The sequence below is a fragment of the Spinacia oleracea genome, chromosome 6 (genome assembly GCF_020520425.1).
Source record: "Spinacia oleracea cultivar Varoflay chromosome 6, BTI_SOV_V1, whole genome shotgun sequence".
NCBI lineage: Eukaryota > Viridiplantae > Streptophyta > Magnoliopsida > Caryophyllales > Amaranthaceae > Spinacia > Spinacia oleracea.
In genome coordinates, this window is record NC_079492.1 from 74,999,471 (window position 1) to 75,012,962 (window position 13,492).

At 42.1% G+C, this 13,492-nt stretch overlaps 1 non-coding gene across 1 annotated transcript; it reads right to left on the minus strand.

Moving 5' to 3' along the window:
* Nucleotides 1-11,300: 11,300 nt before the first annotated feature.
* On the minus strand, nt 11,301-11,407 carry LOC130464476 (small nucleolar RNA R71). Its single transcript, XR_008924885.1, has one exon. It is a non-coding gene; the product is annotated as a small nucleolar RNA R71 (small nucleolar RNA).
* Nucleotides 11,408-13,492: the final 2,085 nt, after the last annotated feature.

A 13,492-nucleotide genomic window follows, 5' to 3' on the forward strand; every position in this document is an offset into this window, starting at 1 on the left:
GTTTTGTTTGTTTCTTTTTGTTTTCCGTTTTTGGTGTGTTTCTTATTCTCTTCCTTTTTCTTTCTTTTTCTTCTTTTTCCTTTCCTTTTGTCAAGGCAAGTTTTTCTAGGTTTTCTTAGGCAATATTCTTGATTTTGGCAAATAAAATTCGAACTTGTAGACTAGAATGCTTTTATTCCCAATTGGTAGACGTTTACACGGTTTTTAATGTCTTGGGTCGAATTTAGGATTTGGTGTTAAGGAAGTTGGTTAGAACTTTGGGTAGCATGTGTAGACACCTACTTTTGTCCCCATTCCCGAAAGGGAAAGGTTCGATGATGAAAACGTAAATCTCCACTTGACAACGCATCTCCTATGAAATAAACGAATCTCAATTCCCCTTTTCATTTCACCCGAAACCTGCTATTTATGGAAACCTGCTAAAAATAGTAACTGCCGTAAAAAGTAGCTTCTAAAAGTGGCAAATCATAAAAGATAGAAACCTGTCAGAATTAGGTGTTGCATTCCAACATAAATCCTAAATGAGATAGAAAACTGCGAGAATCCTATTCCTAATATGATTCGGAAATAAGAGTTACGTATTAATTGAAATCCTAACGAGCCTAGAGTTCGTAACGGGCCTAGACGCATTCCGTCCCAAATGGATACGCGCTAAAAGACTCGAATTAATCTCAAACTCTACGGATTTCAGGAATCCGAATCTGACAAAAGAAAACAGCCCAGACCCTATTTTCAACGCCTGGCTCTGGGCGCCGAAATCTTCGGCGCCCAGGCCTGGGCGCTGAAAATACCTGGGTACGTGTTTTTTCCTAATTCTTTGTGGATTAGAACTCTGCAATTCTATCTTCCCACGAACTCTTCCCTATAAATAGACCCCCTAATTCGACGTGAAAGGAACACACACAACACATAATTATACTCTGAGTATTGACTCCCACCCTCAGCCTAAGCCTCTCGCTGCGAAACTATTAACGCGTTCTGTCGCAATCGATCCATAAATCGAACAGAACGTATCCTGTCCCATAATTGAGATTCGTTAAATAAAAAGGAGAAATAGCAAAGTCAAAGTGGTTAGTTTTCTGAGAATCGTGACGCACCTCTCAAGGGTGCGTCGTAATGTGTCCCTTTTCGATGATTTAACTGCTTTCCTCGCCCTTTTTATGAACTGTTAAACTAACCTAATCTGATTGTTCTATCACGCCTAACAAATATAATATTTTTGGGAAATCGGATTATCATGCTAGGTCCCTTAATGCTATTTAAATCAGATAATCACGATCGAATTAGTATTATGTGTTGCATATTGCTAAAATCAACTCAGATTAGTTTAATAGTTAACGCATGCCCCTTCAATTATTTATGCTGAGCTAGTAAGGATATCCTGCCTTTGGAGTTATCGACGAGCGAAGTACTCCTCTCGGTAGTTACAGTCCCCCGAACCCTCAATCTCTACCTTGCGGGTGTATGTTGAGAGATCCCCACACCAGGGATCACAAGGGAACCTACGGTCGTCGTGGTCAAACATAATTGCACTCCCTTTATGTCACGATAACCAGGTTTTGTCAGTTTTTCTCATTGTCGTTAAAAACTGAATGGCGACTCCTATATTACTAGTCAATTGGGTGTATACTCACAGGAAATCCAATTACACTTGATTTGACAAAAAAGAATCGTCACACCCACGAGGGACGAGGTCACGCATTAGCCTCGCGCTTTTTCGACCCCCTCACAGTGGCGAGTCCACTGGGGATAGTGAAGGAAATACTCGTGCTTGTAGGTAATCAAAATAGCCGAAGGGTGAAACGATCCTACCCCGCGCTTATTTCCCCATCAAGTTGGGACGACCTGAAAATCAGCATATTAATGTGAACGGGCAGAACCTCATAACGAATCTCGGCTCCCTCGGGTGTTGGGACTAAGGATACCTCTTTTTAGCCAATAGGGGGGTGCATACGCTGCGCATGTCGCCCACTCGGTACTTGTGCAGGTAGTACACCTATCCCGAACCCAATCGCTCGCTCATTAGGTTCCTCTCGCCTGCATGCCCCCTTGACTTGCACTTGCGGGTTGGCCTCTTGAGCGAAATTCGTCTGCTGAAGACACTACCTCGACCGGGGCATGTGTTGGATCTACGATAGAAGCGGTACCAAGCCAGGCGCAAATACTACCCATAGAAGACTATCATAAACTATGTGTAGTTATGTGTAGCGAACTATGTTTGTAATGTAGTTATGTGTAGCGAACTATGTGACTATGTTATGATTGTGCGTACGAATAATGCTAGACAAATAATGCTAGAAAACCAACGACCTTAAAAATTGCCCAAACATTCATGAACCAATTGGCCAAAGAGTTATACCAACATACGTGTTCCGCAAGCCCGAACGATCGCCACAAAAATAAGCGACGCTCGGGATGGCCTGTAACGAATCCCACAAACGCTGCACAACGCGTAAAGGACGTTATAAGGCAAGCACGCAAAACTAAAGTCGCAAAAACAAAAGTAGACGAAAACTGAAAACGAGTACCAGTCAGGGACGCATTTTCAGCGCCCCTGGCTGGGCGCCAAAATTTCTCACGCCCACTTCTGAGCGCCGAAGTTGCTGCCTGGCCTTTTGGTCAGGCACAGCAGCCTCGGTGCACGCGCATAAAAAAACATATACGTAGCAAAAAAAAAAGACTTTTCGAAAAAATTGCTACGAGGGCGTAAGAAAAGCACTCGATTTCAAAAGCGACTCGTAAAAAATTAATAACTCTTTGCGTCACAATGCTCGGCACTAAAAACCGAACATGCTAATAATTATGAATGTCACATGGGCGAAGTATTCAAAAAAATAATGTTCGAATAAAGTCTTCAAGAAAAAAATAAATGTTCAAATAGAAAATAAATAAATCTGAGTCTAGACTAGGCTATGCCGAAGTACAATCTAAATCCTAAGTGTTAGTTGTCTTATCCATAGAATCGGTCCTAATACTTGGTGTTGTTCTGCAAGCTAAAAGGTTAAACCATATTGAGTCTCCCTTCCTAACATTTAAATCAATGAGCACCCATATGTAATTGTCATCCCTTGCTAGGAATCCACGGCCTCAATACTCTCTCACCAATAAAAAGAATATATTATAGTATTTGCAAAATGGAAACAGTCACATTCTGAAAATCATTCCCCCATAGTCGCACAACTCCCAACGTGAACCTAAGGTATCAATACCATTGGCAAAAAATTAATGGCCTCAAGGCTTATAATCACATTGGATCACGACTATCATAGTCCTCTCGAGTCACTCGCTCCTTGAAATACTACTAAGTACGGACTAAAAGATTTTCCATGAATGAAACATGACCAACCATGAAAATACCCAAATCGGCATGCCATAAGGCTACCATTGGAATAAAGCAATACACACTAAGAGAGAAGCCGCACTAATGATTCTAGTCTTGCAAAAATAAAAATTCGATCTCCCCAATTAACTACCTCGCCAACATTAGGCAAAATGGCGCATGAAAAATGAACACCCAAGGGTTAAAATCTGAAGTGTCAACCAACCAAAGTTATGGTCCAATTAGACTAAGTCTGAGAGTCGCTTGGTCAAGTATTATAGGCTTACGCCGTGTCATTATTTTGAGTCTAGGCCACCTCCTTGTATTCATACACGGGTTATAATCAGAAAGATTAATGAAAGTTCGAGTCTAAATCACAACTTCCAATTAAATCCCATAAACTGGAGTCTGAAAAAAAAAACAAAAAAAATTATTTTCAATGTAATCCTTTCGTTAAATTTCAATAAGGTAAAAATAACATTTTGAATCTACGCTATTTGCACATTTTAAGAAACGACTAAATACGCTTGCAAAGTAAGACAATTTAGAAGGTCCACCCCAGGCCCTACTAAAGTTAAAGGTCCACTATAGGCCTACTAAACGAGACTCACTCAGTCTCGCCTCGTGACTCAAAAACCACAACCATCTACCTTTTAGCCCAAATAAAAAAAAAATTGAAGGATTTATGTTGGGGAGAAATCCCCAGCAAAAAGAAAAAAAATAGAAAGAGAAAAGGGAGAGCGAAAAGAGCAAGCCATGAAATACTTAAAAAGAAAGAGAAAAGGGAGAGCGAAAAGAGAGAGCCATGAAATACTTAGCCCGTACCTCCCAAAGTCCGGAATTTACCAAAGTAAACGAGGGAAAAGAATCGAGTCAACCAATCCAAATCATAAAATTCTACGATGTCTATCCTTTCCAATCCTTATGCTCTTAGACGCCTTCGCTCTGGGGTCCCTGTTCAGCTCATTTAACCCATCCATGTTCTCATTGCCATAACCCAAGAAACCATTACCTCGACTCTTGTTCTTGAACTTGTTGTCAACTGCAAACCACGCACGGCCATTGACACGTGCGTCATACCCGTTATTTCCAAAGCCCAAACCCATTTATTACACCACCGTTAGCATAATGACCATATAACTTGTTTGAATGCATCCTGTTGATATACCCTTGAGCCGTCCCCATGCTGCTCATTGGCCTTGGTTGATGTAAACTCGTGACACTAGCACGAGGCTGCAAATTGTGAGCCCTAGCAGATATAATCCTCATGCTTGACCAATACCTATACAAATTATCCTATCTCATTCAACCCATCCTTCAAACCGTCTTGAGTCACTAATAAAAAAGGAAAACAAATAAAAAGTACAAAAAAGTAATAAATAATAAAAAAGGAACTTTGCAAAGCGCCTCTAAAGTTAGTCTAAAAAGAAAAAGAAGCATTTAGCGCACCAAAAAGATCCGCCCAGAAGTCATTTTCAGCGCCCAGGGCTGGGCGCCGAAATCTTTAGCGCCCTTGCCTGGGCGCTGAATCTCTCTGCTTGCTAAAAAATTTATCCAGAAGTGCTCGTCATTTTATCCGCACATGTACGGAAAAATAACGAACACTTGGAGGGGTACAACACGTATTTAGGTATACGTACCAAAATCTATTTAAGGCGGATACGTAGGCAATCCATGATTCGGTCCAACCAATTTGCAAAAATATTAAAGGCTATAGAATCACAAGAATAAAAATAGAAGTCCCTTATTGAAATTTAATTACTTGCAACCCAAGTCGAAAGAAAAATTTAAGTCAAAGGAAGAATCCAAGTCACCAAGATGCCAAAATTAATTAGCACACATCGAAAAATAATAAAGGCACGTACCCTTGCCAGAAGGAGCACTCACACTCCTAGGCACTTAGCCAAGACTCAAAAGATCGCTCTGCCTCAATTGAATGGGGGCTAGCGCAAGCGTCCATGACCTCTAAAGTACTCGACTTGACCCTCCCTAAAGCGAACTAACTCACTTAAAGACTTTCTTTCACCACTAGACATAGTCGTTCGCTTAAAGACCTTCTTTCACCACTAGACACAGTCATGATCGCCAACAAGTAGTAAGGGCAGTAAGCTTGCAATAAAGAGGATTGTTCTACGGCATCGCCCCATCGTTCCTTCGAACTCAGGGCACCCGTTCATGGTAATTCAAATGCTTGCTAATCCCCTTTGAAAAAAAATAAAAAAAATGGTACATTGTCAATAGGACTTGACACTTAACCAAGGCTCACCCTACTCAGGAATATGACATGGGCATCTAAAATCGAAATCTGAAAGCATCATTAATGGGAAGACATAACAGCAACTGGGGGCTAAAAAGTGAAATGAAAGAGCTAGGGAAAGAACTAAGTATACCTTGACCTTTTGTGCAAACATACACCAAGTAAATCTAAGTCAATTTGAAAACGGTTTATATTCCCGCAATTCTGGAGAAGATGGCCCTAAAAGCCTAAAGCACATGCCAAACGGGCACAAGTATATCTTGACGCCTGCACCCTGGCTTCCAGCAAATCCTTAGACAGCATTCCAAAAATCGTAACAGTATTTTGATTCACTCATGTAATCCTGTACGAACCCTTCTATAAGTCAACTTGCCTAGGACACCTCGGATTGTACACAGTAGGACTCAGATTTTTAATAAAGTTTCAAATAATTTTCAAAGACTTTTTCGAACATAATAAAGTGTCGTTGGTTTAAGCTAAGTATGCGTTTATCTCGATGTTGCAAGTGAGTCAAAAGGCTTTCCAAATATGGTTATGGGTAAAGAAAGACACCTAACTTTTGGTCAAGGCACACTTCAACATGTGACTACCTTGACCATAGGCAATGTCGCACAATACGACATCTACAAGAGAAGTAGCAAAATCACTACTCGAACATACCTCGCACCAAACGAGTCTGGTTCAAACTATTCATGATCCATGTCACCATGAATGCATAAAGACGTATGCAAAGCATTGTAGCACCAAGCCAATCCCGTAGCTACAATTGGGGGCTTGAGAAAAACACTCTAAAAATGCTCGAAATGACAATTTCATCGCAAATTCTCGACGCTAATGCTATACGTATGTTATAGGGGCACAATCCTAAGCTTTAATCGTGTAAAATGAACCTTAGAATGGCTACAACCCCTCCCAAATTCTAAAGCACTACTTAGAATATATAAAGTCACCCCACTATCAAGGGTAACTGAAAATCGCGAGTCACCAAAACTCCGATCAAACCACTGCACATAACGCTCGCCCTATAAAGCTCCTGTTACACAGTCTACATCGTTCCAAAGCAAAAGCGAAAGAAAAAAATATTGTCAAAGTTCTGCCCAGAAATCATCTTCAACGCCCAGAGCTGGGCGTCGATATATTTAACGCCCCAGCCTGGGCGCTGAATCGGTCTGCTAGCCAAGTTTTGCCCAGATATAAAAATAAGAAAGAAACACCTATGAAATCTCGCATCGAACGAAGTAATAAGCCGTGAAAACCCACGCAGAAGGTGCTACGCTTGTTCGAACACCTGAACGAGGCATGATGAAGTACTCCAATGCAAAAAATAACAATGATATCCCAAACGCCTGGAGGAATGTTCTAAGACACCCTGTTAGGCCACACAAGCCTACGTCGCACCATAAGTTCAGCCATCCCACGGTGCAAGTCTAAAAAACGAGAGTAAGGCATATTGCACTAATGTAGGCACGACCAAGAGCATGCGTAAAAGAGGCAAAAAACTACTTATCGCCCAAATTCAAAATGCAAGCCACACTACTTCTACATTAAGGATTAAAAGTAGCAAAACATTACCTACCACGGAAGGGATAGCTCGCACCCACACGAGCGGAACCCCAAGGCATCTTTCTCGAAAGAACCTACAAAAATCGTACGCCAAAAGGAAAGCATCCCAACATGCATACTTGGGAGCTCCAAGCTACGAAACAACCATAGCAAAATAAAAAATAAAATCTTGAAGCAAATGTTTGAACAATCGAAAGGGTACGATGTTATAGCCCACTTCATGAATGGGCCTGAATCCTATCAAGCTTCTAAGCAAACTATTCAAAATCAGTCATTGCTCAAAAAAAATGATTAAAGCAAACTGATTAATGGACCGCACACAACGGCCATTCTATGAACGCTCGTTCGCACATACATATCATCATTCTAAGTATCGAACATTCACGGACGCGTTCAAAAGGAAAAATATACAACAACAAGAGCGGTCAAAGTCTTACGCCTCAAGGTATGTTCCTCGGGCCATATAGACTCGCCCAACTATCGCAATAACTGTACGCCTTAAGAGCAACTGTTCCTTAAAATAACCGCCCCAAAGCGACAAGCACCGTAGTCCACCAATCGGCTACGGCTTCTCAAGAAAATCATCACGTTCTAAAAAAGAAAAAACAAAAGAAAAGAGAATACATAGAACTTCCAAGTGAATAAACGAATGAACAAGAGGCCAACTGTGTCATCAAAAGACCAGCCCAAACAATACTTTCGACGCCCCACCTGGGCGTGAATTATTTCAACGCCCAGGCCTGGGCGCCGAAAATGATCACAGACCCAAAAAAAAAAAAAACAGCTCTGACTTCTATAGGGCCCTGCCGTACTCATTCGACTTGAAAATTGCCGAAAGTCGCACCTCACGACTTTGTCAAAGTAGCACACCACTACAAATATTGCTCGCACTTACGAGCACGATCCCAAACACGATCAAGGACATTAAGAAATGCGTATCCCCAAGGAACCTCTTCAACAAGAAATGACCGTCAAGCACGAATTCTTGGGGGCTCGAAAGAAAATATAGAGTATACAAAGTTAAAAACAATATTCCCAGACTACGCTATACGAAGTCCCGTGTTTGGATGTCTCAAAAAATAAAAAATAAACCGGTTTACGACCTCAAGACAAAGGTCGCCGTTGATACCTACACATAGTCCCCTAATCAAGGACCCAGGTAGTGGCAAAATTGAGCCGTAAGGACTAACTCAAAACCATAAAGGATGATGACCACAAGACAATGGTCCGTCTAAGCATGTTGTCAACCCACATTCAGGTTGCAACTAAATCCGAGCATCCCTCGCAAGAATTCGATCCTGCAAGAATAAATGAAAAGAAATTCTCAAAAGAAATCACAAGAAAAGAAATGAAATAGGGACTTGCCCACCTCAATCGGGCAAGATCGCGGCACACGAATCCCAAATCAAAAAGACGAATTCAGGTTCGCTCACCTCCAGCGAGCGGGGCGTCCACCCTTAGTGGACAGGACTCGCCCACCTTCAGCGGGCGGGGTCTGCGTCACTAGCCGCGCAGGTCCTCAGTTTTCGAAAAATAAAGTCTTCAAATTTAAAATAGGCTCGCCCTCTTCAGCCGGCGGGATCTACGTCACAAACCACGTAGGTCCTTATTTTCAAAATAGCAAAACAAATTTCAAAATAGATTCGTCCACTTCTATCGGACGGGGTGTCCACCCTTAGCGGACAAGGTTCGCCATCTTTAGCCGGCGGGGTCTACGTCACAAACCGCGTAGGTCCTTATTTTCAAATTTCAAAAACAGATTCGTCCACTTCTATCGGACGGGGTGTCCACCCTTAGCGGACAGGCTCGCCATCTTTAGCCGGCGGGGTCTGCATCACTAACCGTGCAGGTCCTTAGTCGCTGCAGCGATAACTTTTGCTGGATTTTCCTTCGTTTTACGTCCTATAAAAACAAGGGTACTGGATTTTCCTTCGTTTTACGTCCTATAAAAACAAGGGGGTTTTCTCGTTTAGCTAGCTGATATGTGCGTTTTATATAATATTTTCACCCCCGTCCCTTAGTACTTTCATGCGTCAAATGAGCTCCTAGGAGCCATTTTAGTACTAATCTGTGTATTTTAGTGTGCCGTGAGTTTCAGGAATACTTAGTGAGAAATTGGTCTTGTTAGGCCCGTTTCTTGATGATTTAGGCCACTACAGGATCCCGAGGGAGTTCGGGACGACTTTTGTCGACTTACGGGAGCCCTGGATGTTCATGATCGAGCCCCGGAAGTTAGATTAGGTGTTGTGGACGAAGGGCGGATCACTTAGCCCTCCGCCCGGTGGATTGCCCCTCGCCCATCGGGCGAGCAAGCAGAGGAACAGTTCGTCAGAGGGCGCCCGACGGGCGGAGTTTCGCCCGGTGCCCACCGGGCGCCCATCAGAAGCAGCAGCAGAAGAAATCGCCCTCCGCCCGACGGGCGAGAGCCGCCCGACCGGGCGCGCGGAGAAGGTTTTCAGAAAGTCTCCCTACGCCCGTCGGGCAGCCCTGCGCCCTTCGGGCGGACTTCGAGCTTTACGCCCGTCGGGCGGAGAGTCGCCCGACCGGGCGACGACAACCCAAGGCGCTGTGCGCGCGCGTCCTTCTTTATTTTTTCCGGTTTTTTTCTTATGTTTTTAGGCTAAACTATAAATATAGCCTTTGTTAATTTAGTTGGGCACTTCATTATCTCATATCCTAGTGTTAAAATACTTAGTTTTATTTCTCTAAGCTTAATTTTCTCTCTCTAATTCGTTCTAAACACTTAGTTTATTTTCAATCAAAAATCGAAGCTTTCATTTGCCATTGTTCTTCAATTAGGTATTATTCCTTATTTCAATTCTTTGTTTAAGCTTTAATTATGTTTTCAATCATGCCAATTGCTTTTCTTATTGTTAATATGTGTGAGTAGTTGATATTCTAGGGTTTTGGGAATCCATGAATTAATATGAAGGGATGATTGAATGTTGTTGATTGTTGGTATTGTGGTTAATTCCTATTGATTGATTTTATTTACTATGCGATTAGATTTGCGCAGGTCTAATTGTATTAGTCTAGCAATATCAAGTTAAGATTCGAGAGATGCAATTTGATGTTTAGGCTTGTGTCAATAGGTAGAACTGGGATTAATACGTAGCGAGAGCCCGTTAATTCTAAGTCTATTATTAGTATCGATTCGAGAGAGCATGCTAATCTAATTAACTGTTCTATTGATTATTAATATTGTTTATCATCCCGGATTGTTGTTCATTGGTGAACCTGTGCCCTAGACCTTTTAATATCTGATTTTTCCCTATTTTATTATCATCCTAGTTTCATTATACAAATCAACCTATATTCTTGTTTCCCAATAGTCTAGAATTGCCGATTAATAGTAGAAAGAACATTGTTTCCCTGTGGATACGATCCTTGCTTCCCTTGCTATATTTTTAGTTGGTGAACGTTAGGTTTATCTTTGATAGGAGTGCGATTTAGCCTGTCAAATTTTGGCGCCGTTGCCGGGGAGACGGTTTTATTTTCTGTTATTGATTGATTATCCTAGATTATTGTTTGTTACTACTCAAGGAACTCACGTTCCTTGAGACCGGATCTCACATTGTTTTGTAGTCTTTGTCTATGCTCAGGACCGTAGGTACTAGTAATCTTACTCCATTCGATCCTGAGCCCGAAAGAACCTTTCGTAGACGAAGAACTTTCATTGCACAGTGTGGGAATTACTCTGACTCTGATCATAATATTGGCGATCTTTTTCCTTCAGATACAGATTCAGTTTCAGAGATAGAGATGGGTGACGAAAATCTGATACCGCCACCTACCCCACGGCTTACGGACTATTCTAAGCCAAGTCTGTCCGTGCTGCCAAAGGCGATCATGCCTTCTATTGCAGCTGAGACCTTCAAGATTGAGCCCGCATTGATTAACATGATCGAGAGACGCCAGTACGGTGGGGAACCAGGTGAAGATCCGAATCTTCACATTCAGTCCTTTATCCAATATTGCTCCACCATCAAGCAAAAGGGATTGACTCCGGAGCAGACTATGGAGATACTTTTCTCGTTCTCTTTGAGTGGGAAAGCTAAACTGTGGATTAATGGGTTGAATCGGGCGGCTTTGAAAATCAATAATTGGGAATCCTTGGCTCTTGCTTTTTATGTTAAATATTTTCCACCTGAGAAAACGGCTCGTCTGAGGGGTCAGATATTAGGTATCTCACAACAAGCGGATGAGAGTTTGTTCGAGGTTTGGGAGAGATTCAAGGATTTGCAAAGAGAATGCCCGCACCATGGTTTGGAAGATTGGTTCTTGATTCAGCAGTTTTATAATGGTCTGGGCAATGAGTCTAGATGTTTGTTGGATTCAGCTGCCAGTGGGAGGTTCATGCAACTTGAGGTGCCTAGAGCTATGGAGGTGATTGAGGAGATAGCCATTCACAATGCCCAGTATGGAAATCCTAGAGGTCTATCTAACAGGGGTGGTAAGCATGATTTAAATTCTATTGAACAATTAACTGCCCAATTGACTGCTTTACATTATAAATTCGATAATATGCAAGCGGCCAATGCTCAATCTGCCCAACCTGTTAGTGTAGCTGCTATGAGTGCCCAACCTACTACTGTTTGTGAAAGTTGTGGAATGTCTGGTCATTATGCACAGGAATGTAGAAGCTCTATTGAACAATGTAATGCTTTTCAATCCTACAAACAAAACAACCCATTCTCCAACTCTTACAATGAGGGCTACAAAAATAGGGAGTCTGCTAATGCAATTACATTGAGGAGTGGTAGGGATTATGATGGTCCTTCTATGCCGGTTGAGGTTGATTCTGGGGTGTCTGCTAGTGATCTGGTCAGTGAGGAAATCCCGAAGATAGATATGGGTGAGAAGGAACCAGCTGAAAAGGTAGTCAATGAGAATGAGGCTACAACTGCGGTTAAGAAGGGGGCGGATATACAAGTACCACCTGTTGCACTCCCCTTCCCAAACCGACAACTCAAGAATAAGCTAGACAAGCAGTTTGGCAGATTCTTGGAAGTGGTCAAAAATTTGCAGGTAACGGTTCCTTTTACTGAATTAATTTTACAAGTTCCTGCGTATGCTAAATTCATGAAAGATATTTTGACCAGAAAACGCGCTTTTTGTGAGGTAGAGACTGTAGCTTTCACTGAGGAATGTAGTGCTTATTTGCAAAACAAGTCTCCACCTAAACTTAAGGACCCCGGGAGTTTTTCCATCCCATGTAACATTGGCACCGTATTTATTGATAAGGCTTTATGTGATCTAGGTGCTAGTGTGTCTGTCATGCCTTTGTCTGTCTGTACTAAACTGAATATGGGTGAGCTTAAGGTTACCAATATCACTCTACAAATGGCCGACCGTTCTGTCAAATACCCCTTAGGTGTTTTAGAGGACGTCCCTGTTAGAGTAGGTAAATTCTATATACCCGTGGATTTTGTAGTATTAGACATGCAGGAGGATTCTCAAATTCCCATAATCTTAGGTAGACCCTTCCTTCATACGGCGGGGGCGGTAATTGATGTTAAAAGTGGGAAATTGACATTGTCGGTTGGGGATGATAAGGTGACTTTTAATCTGAATAGTGCCTTAAAAAGTCCCATGCTAGAGGAAGAACAATGCTATCGCATATATGTAGTCGATTTTATTACTCGTGATAACGTCTCCCAAGTTCTCGAAAGAGACCCTTTGGAGGCAGTGCTTTGTTGTGAGTCTTCTGCAGGTGATAGCAGTTCTTGGAGTGCTGAAGTGGATGCTCTGGAGTTGGCTCTTAATGGTGGAGAATCTGAGCCGGAGAGCACCAAATTGAAGAGGTTAGTTTGGCCGGTTTGTTCTGTTAAAGAGGTAAAGAAACCCGAACTTAAACCTCTTCCTGCTAACCTTAAGTATGCGTTTTTAGATAATGAACAACTTTGCCCTGTGATCGTCAGTACTGCACTTGATGCAGGCCAGTTATCCCAACTTCTTATTGTGTTGAAAAGGCACAAAAAGGCCATTGGGTACAGTATTGATGATTTAAAGGGTATTAGCCCTGACTTTTGTATGCATAGGATACATCTAGATGAAAATCATAAACCATGCATTCAACCCCAGCGTCGTTTGAACCCTGTCATGCAAGATGTTGTAAAAGCTGAAGTTATGAAATTGCTTGATGCGGGTATAGTGTATGCTGTGTCTGATTCTAAGTGGGTAAGTCCCGTTCAGGTAGTGCCTAAGAAAGGGGGGACAACTGTGGTGAGAAATGAAAAAAATGAGTTGATACCAACTAGGGTAGTCACAGGTTGGCGCATGTGCATTGATTATAGGCGTCTTAATGTTGCTACTAAAAAGGACCATTTTCCCCTTCCCTTCATTGATCAAAT